Consider the following 10496-nt stretch of genomic DNA (forward strand, 5'->3'; position numbering starts at 1 on the left):
GGGGGGCGATATATGACTGCGACTCTCAGGGAAAAGGGCCGGAAGAGTCTAATGGTGTGCACCTCAAAAGAGGAGAATGAGAGGGAGGGCTCAGGGGAATGACCTGGTAAGTGTAGTCCTGACCCAAAGCACTGCTCTTAAACCAAATTTCGAAAAACTGTGAGCTCTTCTTGCAAAACGCTCTCAATCCAAGTTACTCTTAAACCAAGGTACCATTGTAAATGTTTGATCATACATGCATTGAATACATGCATGAAGATGAAAAGTGGCAATGAGCAAATAAATTCTTTACTCCAATATCGGTGTTATGGGTAAAGAATATAAAATGCTGTGTGAGTGGGACCACAATGAAATGATGCAGTACTGCAAATTATAAAGTACTGCAATTAAATAATTCAGTAACACAATAAACTGCAACAACTGTGTGAACACAGCCTAGATGTTCTACAACAGCTTTGGGACTGGAGTAGGCAGGGGTTGAGGACTGTGATGAACAGCTGAGGGAATGTATTGCATTCTACAGCTTGTAGTACTGAGCAACTACTCAACCAGGAAGTACAAGCACAAAATACAGAATGAAGACCCCCCAAAACAAATGGATTTTTGGTAGGGTCAGACAGGTAAGTAATGCCACATGTTTTTTTTTCTTTAATTGATGCTGGAGTGCCCCTTTAACCCCTTAACGTCCATGGCTTATATTTACATCATGGTGCCACTCTAAATCCCCGCACTCCTGGCTGCTATCAGCAGCCAGGGACAGCGACTGTTAGTGGGCACGGGCAAATCGCCACGGCTGCTAATTAGGACAGTTAAATGCAGCTGTCAAACATTTTAATTCCCTCCAAAGCGACCACCTGGTGGTCTAGTGGCTGGATTTCCCACTCCCACAACCCCCCCAGAGATGGAGGGGCAATCTGTTCTTCTGCTTGGGCCAGGCCTCAGCATCACAATGACGCAGCAGCCCAGAGCAATAAAGCACTGATCTCATGGATCAGTGCTGTATAATGTATACTGCACTCATGCACGGATCTCTAGGACAGACCAGTGCAGTTATATTAAAAGTCCCCCAGGGATGCATAAAAAAGTTTAAAAAAAAATCCCCTCCCTTAATAAAAGTTTGAATCACCCCCCATTCCCATTTATAAACAAACATATTTGGTACTGCCGCATGCTTATTTACCGAAGTATTTAATGATCACATTCCTGATCTCGCGGGATTAACGCCGTAAACACAAAAAATGCCAAAGCGCAAAATTGACTGTTTTTTGGTCACATCAAATTCTGAAAAATTGTAATGAAAAGTGATAAAAAAAAGTTGCATATATGCAATCAAGGTTTCAATAGAAAGTACAGATCATGGTGCAAAAAATGACACCTCACAAAACCCCACAGACCAAAGGAAGCAATATAAGGATGGTGAGAGCAATTTTAAGCAACACTTAGTTTTGTTTTTTAAAGGTTTTTTAAAGTTCTATCTCACTGTAAACCAACAGATAATAGATAATATGTTAAACAACCCCCCCCCCCCCAAAAAAAAAAAAACTATTTAATTAATAAAGTAGCGTTTTATTTTCAATTTCACTGCGCAAATAATTTTCTTCCGGTTCCGCAGCATATTTTATGGAAAAATGATGGCCGTTTTTGCAAAGTACAATTAGTACACATAAGGTTTCATGTGGGTTTGTAGGTGGAAAAATACAAGTGCTATGGCCTTTTAAACATGGAGGAAAAATCGAAAGTGCAAAAATGAAAATTGAAGACTAATGCAGGGGTAAGTGGCGGAATCTGCGGGGAATTAAAATGATAATTCTTTGTGCAGAGAAAGAAGGTGCTCACGCCCTCCCATAAAGATACTATGGCACACTGAGGCAGGCGGGATTCCGCGGCACAGAACTTCGCCAATTTTACTCAGTGTGAACAAACCCTTAAAGGGAAACTATAAACAGGTTAGATGAGTCCCACCTGCTTATAACCCCCTATTGGATACAAGGTGCGGAGGATGAAGGTATGTCTTCATCCTCTTTGTTGTTCCCATGCTGTTTATTCTGTAATAGGAGCAACGGCTACCACCCCCAAGCACCGATCTGGCTGCCCCCTACTATGATAATCATTAGAAGGGGTGAACCGATGGGGGCCATAGCCCTGCCAGCCATATGGCGATCTGCCCCTGGTCAAACCACCCCCCTCCATGTTTATCAAAAGAGGGGGCTGTCCAGATAGGTGCTTGCCCAGCCCCCTCGGTGCAGTAGCCCCACCCCAGTGCTTCTAATGGCTAAGGTCTAATACACGCATTCCGTGTCCCAGTCACCAAACCCCCTCCCCCCAGCATGGCATCATCTAGCAATATGCTGCTGGGAGCAGGGAAGGTCTTTGAATATTTGTTGCGCTGTAATGAAGCAGAGGTATGCAACCACATTGCAGATGTTAGCTATAGAGTGCTTGATGCTGGTGATGAACGTTTGTGTTTTTCAACCTCACTATGTTACTATGCAATAGTGTGATTGTCACTACAGAAATAATTGTGAGAAAGAAATGTCTATTGTTTTGTACTTAATTGCTGTAGTTAACTTTAACGTGCTTACGGAAAAGATTACTGTGACTTGTATGCAGGAAATTCTCACCTATAAATTTCATCTCAAAGTTGTCAACAAACCAATCAGCATAATTGTTTTATTTCTTTGTCCAACAAACAAGAATAAGTGGTTTCTGTGTAAGTGTGTATTCACACATTCAGGTTTTTAATAGCAATTATTGAATACAAGATAGGAATGGAAAATAAAAGCAGGACTATACAAAAGAAAGACTGAGACTCCAACCTTTTCAATTCAGTTCCTGGCTTTGATTCAATAAATACAATTAAAAACTGAAATGTCTAAATACCCTCAAGTGTTTGCTGGATCATGTGTTCTCTTTGCAAAGTGCCAGAATTGTTGATGAGTTTGCGTCTTGGTTACTATTTGCATCTTCTAGGATCGTTTAAATTGTGTTTTATGTGTTAAGGGGGTTAAGAAAATTCACAGCTACGTTCTTGCATAATCAGTGCTGCCTCTGTACACAGGTTCTGTGTGGAATTGCAACTGAGCTCTATTCACTTCAATGCAATTGAGCAGCAAAACCACACCCACACTAAGGGGCCTATTCCACGGAGCGATAATCGGCTTTATCCGGCTGATTATCGCTCCGTGTAATAAATACATTGATCAGCTGATGGCAACAATCATCGGCTGATCGTTGATATAGGTTTGAACCTATGGTTGTTGGGTGCTGACTGCACACCGCTAAGTGTAATAGCAGTGACGATTTACATTACCTATGCAGGCTGCAGGGCTCTTCTTGCGATCTTCTTCTCCTCGGGTCCCGCTTCAGAGCGGCCTGTCTTAGCTGTCAGGCCGCTCAGTCAATCAGCTGAGACAGGCTGCTCTGAAGCTGGAGTGCGTGGGACCTGGGGAGAAGAAGACTGCAAGAGGAGCCCTGCAGCCTGCATAGGTAATGTATAAAGTTTAAAGCAAGAACTGCAAGGATATCGGTAACGATGTGCATGCAGCCCTTGTTAAATGATAATCGGGTTGTGTAATAGGCCCAGTAAATGAGCGCCGATCTAGCAGATTGGCAGTTGTTCACAGTTATTATCGGGCCCCCAACGGCCCATGTAATAACACCCTAAGGACAGGAGTGGTGCTGTTTCTGAAAGAAAGCAGCCATGTTATTTTAATAACTTGGTAAGCCTGTACAACAATTTAGTTGCATTTAGCTTTTCATGCACAGAAAATGCTGTTACTAGATGAGTTGACAACTTGGTATAATGACAGAAAACTGAGCTTGTTAGGGTAAATGCTGCAGATTTGTAGTAAAAATTTCTTAGACAGTAGGGAATCTTAAAGGGTCCTGGCAAAATCCTTTTCTTTCAAATCAACTGGTTTCGAAAGTTGTATAGATTTGTAATTTACTTATTTAAAAATCTCAAATCTTCCCATACTTATCAGCTGCTGCATGTTCTGCAGGAAGTCATTGTGAAAGCTTCACTTCACCAGTCAGGGTGAGGAAGAAGAAGGTAAATACACACATCATAGATGAAGCAGATAGGACTTTTAGCGATATGGTTTGTCCTTGGAAAAAGTCCAAAGCAAAAACCAACAAGGACATCTCTCCATGCAGGTAGTCCATTTCTTTAGAAGATGAACTAATAAGTTTTCATGTAAGAGAAGCAGCAAAGGCACGGGAAAAAAGAGAATGGAAAGAAGAAGACAAAGAAGGGTGGAGAGGGGAGGGGAGGGAAAGACAGCTTATCCCAAGCAGCATGCAATCATTGTAGCCAACTCTTGAAGTCAAAGGATTCTCTGAACATATTCCATGCTAGCCAGATTTGAGTGAAGGGAGTATGTTTGTCTATGTCAGCCGCCACCATGTCCTCCATTCTCCTAACTCGGTTCAATGGCTCCACAAATTCTACCCTGAGGAGTGACTGTGGCTGTTTCCAGAGCCTCTGTATAACCAACCCTGGCAGTTTCTAGAAAGTGTCTTAAAGTGTCACTGTTTTAATAACTTTCAAAATCTAAATCAACAGTAGATGTGATATAAAGCAAGTTTGCCATTTACATTCATGGCACTTCCTGTTTCTCAAAAAACAGGAAACAGTCAGAAAGCAGGAAATCTTGTGTATCCCCAAGCCATCTGAGCGCTCACAGAGAGAAGACAGTGATGTGATTGATGGATACATGGAGCCATGACACTCTGTACTGGACGGAATTCATGTGTTTAGTCTCTTTTTTCAGAAAATAGTCAGAAAATATGCCTTCTAAAGATTGGACCTGGATTTCTGGTAAGTTCAGCTTTGTTTTACAGCATGATAACAAACAAACAAACAAAAAATAATAAATATTGCTGTAATTCACATTTACTGTTCATTTAGATTTTAAAAGTTTAAAAGATTTTAAAATTTTAAAATACAGTGACACTTTAAGAGACCCTTTTTGACTTTAGATGCAGGACCAGGTATGAGTAACAGGAGCTCAATCTCCGGGGTGGCATCAACTGAGGTTGAACAAAGCTTAAAGAGGCCCAGAATGGCTGGATGATGGGGCAATCCAACAGATATGAACATACGAGCCAATAGCTCCATCACACCTCCAGCTTGGGAGAGGTGGATAGGAACATTGTGTAGTCTTTCTGGGCACCTATACCATCTGCTCAATACTTTAAAGTTACGTTCCTGTTTCCTGCAAGAGATGGATGCCTTATGAGTAAATAGGAAGATCGTGGATAGATCTTCTTCTGAGAGGGTTACTATAATTTGAGCAATTACATGTGAGTTTATAGGTCCTCAAAGTTGGAACAAACTACAAAACATACCAGTAACATTCAATGAGCACTGTTTTTCAACTTTCTGTTAGCAGACCAATATATTTTAGAATTCAGCATGCCATCTGCATTCTCCTAGAGAACTACATTTTGTTTCTTTGCTGTAGTAGCAGTAACTGGCTGCCGTCACTGTTGCACGTGCAGACAGCAAGCAGGTAAGTGCGGGAGGCTGCATGGGCGTTCGTCACATTGTCTGGGCAGCTCATAGGAGTTAGCGGTGGTCTGCTTCCGCCACTCCTATTACATCATTGCCATCATTGTCTTACAACACGTTGAAAGACGTTAAAAGACAACGATCAGCCAACATCATGCATGTCAGCTGATTGTTGCCTTTTATCACACAAAGCGATTATCGGCCATAATGGCTTTGTGTAATAGGGCCTAAAGGCAACAAAAATCCAAGAAGTCCAATCTTTTTCTCCAACATCTGCCAGAAGATAGCAAGGAGGCTGCCATACACTTTAGAAAGTTAGCGGGTTCAGCTGACTGGCCAATTACTGGCCATTGAGGGTCAGAGGCTTGGTGATCTACAGTGTCAAGTGTCGAAGCGAGATCCAGAAGAATGAATAGTTACCTCTGGATTTAACCATCTGGAAATCATTTGACACTTCAGCAAAAGTTCCTATTGGCCACACTGAGAAGGGTCGACAACAGAGCACAAAGATAGCCCATGAGGCAAAAGCAGACTAAGTATTTATGAATGATTGATGAGTTGCAGAATAAGAATGACAATCAGGGTCTCCAAAAAAAAAAACAAAGAACAGTTTGGGCAATGCAGCAAAACCAAATATTAAAAAGTGAACCACATAATATAAATGCCCCCCTATCCCTAATTTTAACAATTGTTTGTAATCTCTATCCGCACAAATACCTTTTGCAGTTTGTTAGTACATTTTATGGTGTCTTTAAAATTAAAAATAGCCATGCAAAAATGAAGATCTCACATGGCTTTTAGAAGACAAGAGAGGAAAAACATGCCAAAAAGGGGTTAAGGAGACCTAAAAATATGTATATGAATAAGTGATATAAAAAAACTTGACTTCTGGCAAAACTGAGTGTGGGATCTATCAATAAATGATAAAGATAAATGCATGTGACACCCTAACCTTATATACACAAAGTTAGAGAGGACTAAATACAGGCATGAGCCAACACAAATAAACATTTACTGCTAATGATGTCTACAGCAAATTTAATTATACACTTGACTTAACAATCATTTTACAAGAAGCAATTCATTTAACAGTTCCTTACGAACGTGAGTATGTCAAGGCTATTAACCTTGAGTAGAAAATGATTATATGTTCAAACGTAATTCAGTTGCTGCAGTATACACTAACTATAGTTTATTTGGTCTTTAAAGACTGGTTTAAGTTTGGTTCTTTCCAGCTTTTCAAGGATAAATGAGTATGAAAGTAGCACTTAAAATGCACACACCATTTTAATGAGTTCACCTAACAAGCAGTTTTTACGTGTGCATTTACTGTTACATTTAGAAAGATGTAAAACTTTAAAGGAGCTGTATAGTTTTAATGCCTTATTTGTGGAACTCACTACTAAAAGCTGATTACTACTGATACCTGTCATTGCTGGGAGCCATCAGCTGTTTGTGAGGGACAGCCACTTTAAAGCAATTTATAAGATGGACTCAGTTAGTGGAAAAGTGGACTACTGTGATTACATTTGGGAATAGAGATTCGTTCAGAACTCAAAAAGTTTGGTTCACGATCAAATCTAAGTTCATATATACCTGGTCTAAAATGGCGGTGGCACATTGTAATAAGGGCCCTGATGCAAGGTGTTACAGATTATCCCGTGTAGCCAGGCTGCAGGCACAATCCACACCCCTGCGTGTACAATGTGACACTTTCGCCTTCACTATATGTTTTGGAGCAAGTCGGCTCCTGTACAGTGAACTGAACAGATACATTTACACTAGCTAGAGAGAGACAGGTAAAGGCAGGGTTAGAGAGGTATATTGAAGATCGATTGGGTATCAGGGACAGATGAATTCAGTGTGAGCGTAGTAGTTTAAGCTATGTAGCTGTCAAATCACTCCTGTGCTGTCACTTTGTACTTTTGCTGCCCTACTGTTGTGACCTGATTTGCTTACTATTCTCTTTGTGTTTGTGTTTGTTTGTTTGTTTGTTTGTCTTGTTCTGTGTGCACATATGCAGCGCAGAGAATGTCATCGTGGTTGTCCACAGCCGCCTATGGCCGGTTGAGGCAAGTAGGTAGGGACAGTTGGTGGTTTCAGCGTTAGGGCTCACTGTCTTGTCTTGTCCCTGCCTCCCCGTCCCTGACAATTATACTGTTTATAAATTATAAACTAAGATGTGATTCTGCCCATTGGGAACACTAAATCTTTCATAAGGCACTTGTAATCAGCGTCCATTACGTTACCCATTTGACTTTTACTGTGTCACTTGACACAGCGTCCATATTAAAGGTTTTCTATAAACAAAGCAATTTTTTAATGACTGAAAATAAACGACAGCTATGGCGTTCACCCAATTACACAGAATGATGATCGTTACTAATGATCGTTCTTGCGGCTGTCATGTCGCCAGTGCTGCGAAGGACGTCTTATTACACCAAACGATGCACAAACAATTTGCAAACAATCAATGATAAAAATAGGTCCAAATTCTATCAAATGACCAACAATTTCTCGTTGGTCATTTAATCATTGCCTGTTATTACATGAAAAGATTATCGTTCAATTACAAACAAACTAACGATTTTTCGAATGATAATCGTCATGTGCAATAAGGCCCTAAATCTGTATAGTTCAATATGGTGTGGTCGGCACTTCCACCGGGTGCGGTGCTTGTGGTTAGGAGAGAGGCAGTCTCCAAAACGTAATGTATAGAAGAAGATTGTCGGCACTCGCAGATTCATGCATTGATTTTTTATTCCATAAATGGATACAGTTCACACAGGATGCGTTTCAGCTCGTCCGTATAGCCTTTCTCAACTGTGTCACAGTTGAGAAAGGCTATACGGACGAGCCGAAATGCATCCTGTGTGAACTGTATCCATTTATGAAATAAAAAATCATTGCATGAATCTGCGAGTGCCGGGAATCTTCTTCTATACACTAAATCTGTATAGTGTCCTTTGAATAACAAGTCCCTTTTTGTAGACGCTCTAGAACATAGCAAGTCAAAGCAACAAAGCAACGTCCATTAGACTTTACCATGAAAAAAATGTTTATTTTGTAACCGGGTTTTGCTGCAAAAGAGTCCCGATAGTGTAACTGAATCAGTTAGCTGTTTTAGTGTGGTTTGTTGAAGGTTGAGTTTGGACAAACGTGAATTTTATGTCAAAGTTCGGTGAACCTGCTGAACTGAATTTTAAAAAGTTCGCTCATCTTTAATGAATATACATAGAGATGTATAAATATACTGTAAATATTTGAAAATATGTATACTGTATCTATATACACACATCACTGTTTTTTAGAGAAGTGTGGGGGTCTGTAACCTAGGCAACAAGCTGGCGACAATGGGGGGTAAAGAGCAGCATATCAAAAGGAGGCAAGTTTGCTAAATGATGTATGTATTTACAATAATATTTAACTTGACAAGCCCTACAACTATAACAATATTAGCTGAGATAGGAACACAACTTAAACATATTTAAATGTTTAGTTCATGTCCCTTTGCTCTTTTTTCCTCTAAACTATACACATTTAGTTCAAGTCTTTCTTGATATTCTATTTTCTCCATATCTTTTTGTGAGGACAAAAGTAGTAGATATAGTGGCCCAGGTGTACTTAGGAACAGGTACAGTTTTGAAATGCATTGGTCTTTGCAATAAATCAATTTATGTTCGGATACTTACCTTCTTGGTTGCCTGTGTCGGACCTGCGCCCGGAGACCTGTGTTGGTGGTTGGAGGTTGTTTGCTTGTCTTTCTATGTTGCCACAATGTTTTTTTTTTTTGCGGCTTGAGGCCAAATAAGGGCCATTATTTCAGAATGTCTGCCACATTTGTAAAGTAGCAGCAGTTATAAAATAACAGATGTTAAGTGGGCATAAATATGTTGTGGGAACAAAGCCTAAGGCTATGTACACACAATGTAAAAATGGCCACATTTTATAACTGCTGTTATTTTTTAAACAATGGCTGTTGTTTGCACAATGTGGCGCAGGCTTTGTGATAAATCTCTTTTAGGCTGCGTTCACACTACATATATTTCAGTCAGTATATGTATATTTCAGTCAGTATATTTCAGTCAGTATTGCAACCAAAACCAGGAGTGGATTAAAAACACAGAAAGGATCTGTTCACACACTGGTGAAATTGAGTGGATGGCCGCCATATAACAGTAAATAACTGCCATTATTTCAATATAACAGCCGTTGTTCTAAAATAACAGCAAATATTTGCAATACCAAATATGTATGTGTTTCAGGGGGGATCATTTATTTTACCTATTTATTTAATGTATTTATTTGTGTGGGTTTTTTAGTTTTACAAAAACACACATATAGAATGCCAAGCCGGAATCAGTGTCATTACGACGCAGACCCTGGCCGGCTTCAGATGCCCCCACTAGACACCAGGGAAGCAAAAACAAGCTTTTTAAACGCAGCTGTCAACTTTGACAGCTGCATTTAAAAAGCTAATTAGCGGGCACGGCGATCAGAGCGTGCCCGCTAATAGCCGTGGTCCTGGGCTGCATAAAGCACCCGGGATCGCGGCGGTCCAGAGTGGGGTCGCCGCGCGACCCTCCTCTGAACTCCATTAATGACCTCAGGGCCTAAATATACTCCCGTGGTTGTTAAGGGATTAAACCTCTGTGTGTTTAATCTTTTTCATACCCACTTACTGAATGGGTTCATGGGGACTAGAGGAACAATACTGATGAGGTAAGTATAACTTTTTTTGTTTTAAATACAGATGAAGGGGGTACTGGTATGATGATGGAGGGACAGGAGGATGAAGTGGGTAGTAGCATGATGATGGAAAGACAGGAGGATGAAGTGGATAGTAGTATGATGATGGAGGGGAAGGGGGATGAAGGGGGGAGTAGTATGATGTGATGGAGGGGCAGGAGGATAGTATGAAGGGGGTAGTAGTAATAATGATGGGTAGAGGCAGGAGGATGAAGGGGGTAGTAGTATGATGATG

The sequence above is a fragment of the Dendropsophus ebraccatus genome, unplaced genomic scaffold (genome assembly GCF_027789765.1).
Source record: "Dendropsophus ebraccatus isolate aDenEbr1 unplaced genomic scaffold, aDenEbr1.pat pat_scaffold_1648_ctg1, whole genome shotgun sequence".
NCBI classification, from domain to species: Eukaryota; Metazoa; Chordata; class Amphibia; order Anura; family Hylidae; genus Dendropsophus; species Dendropsophus ebraccatus.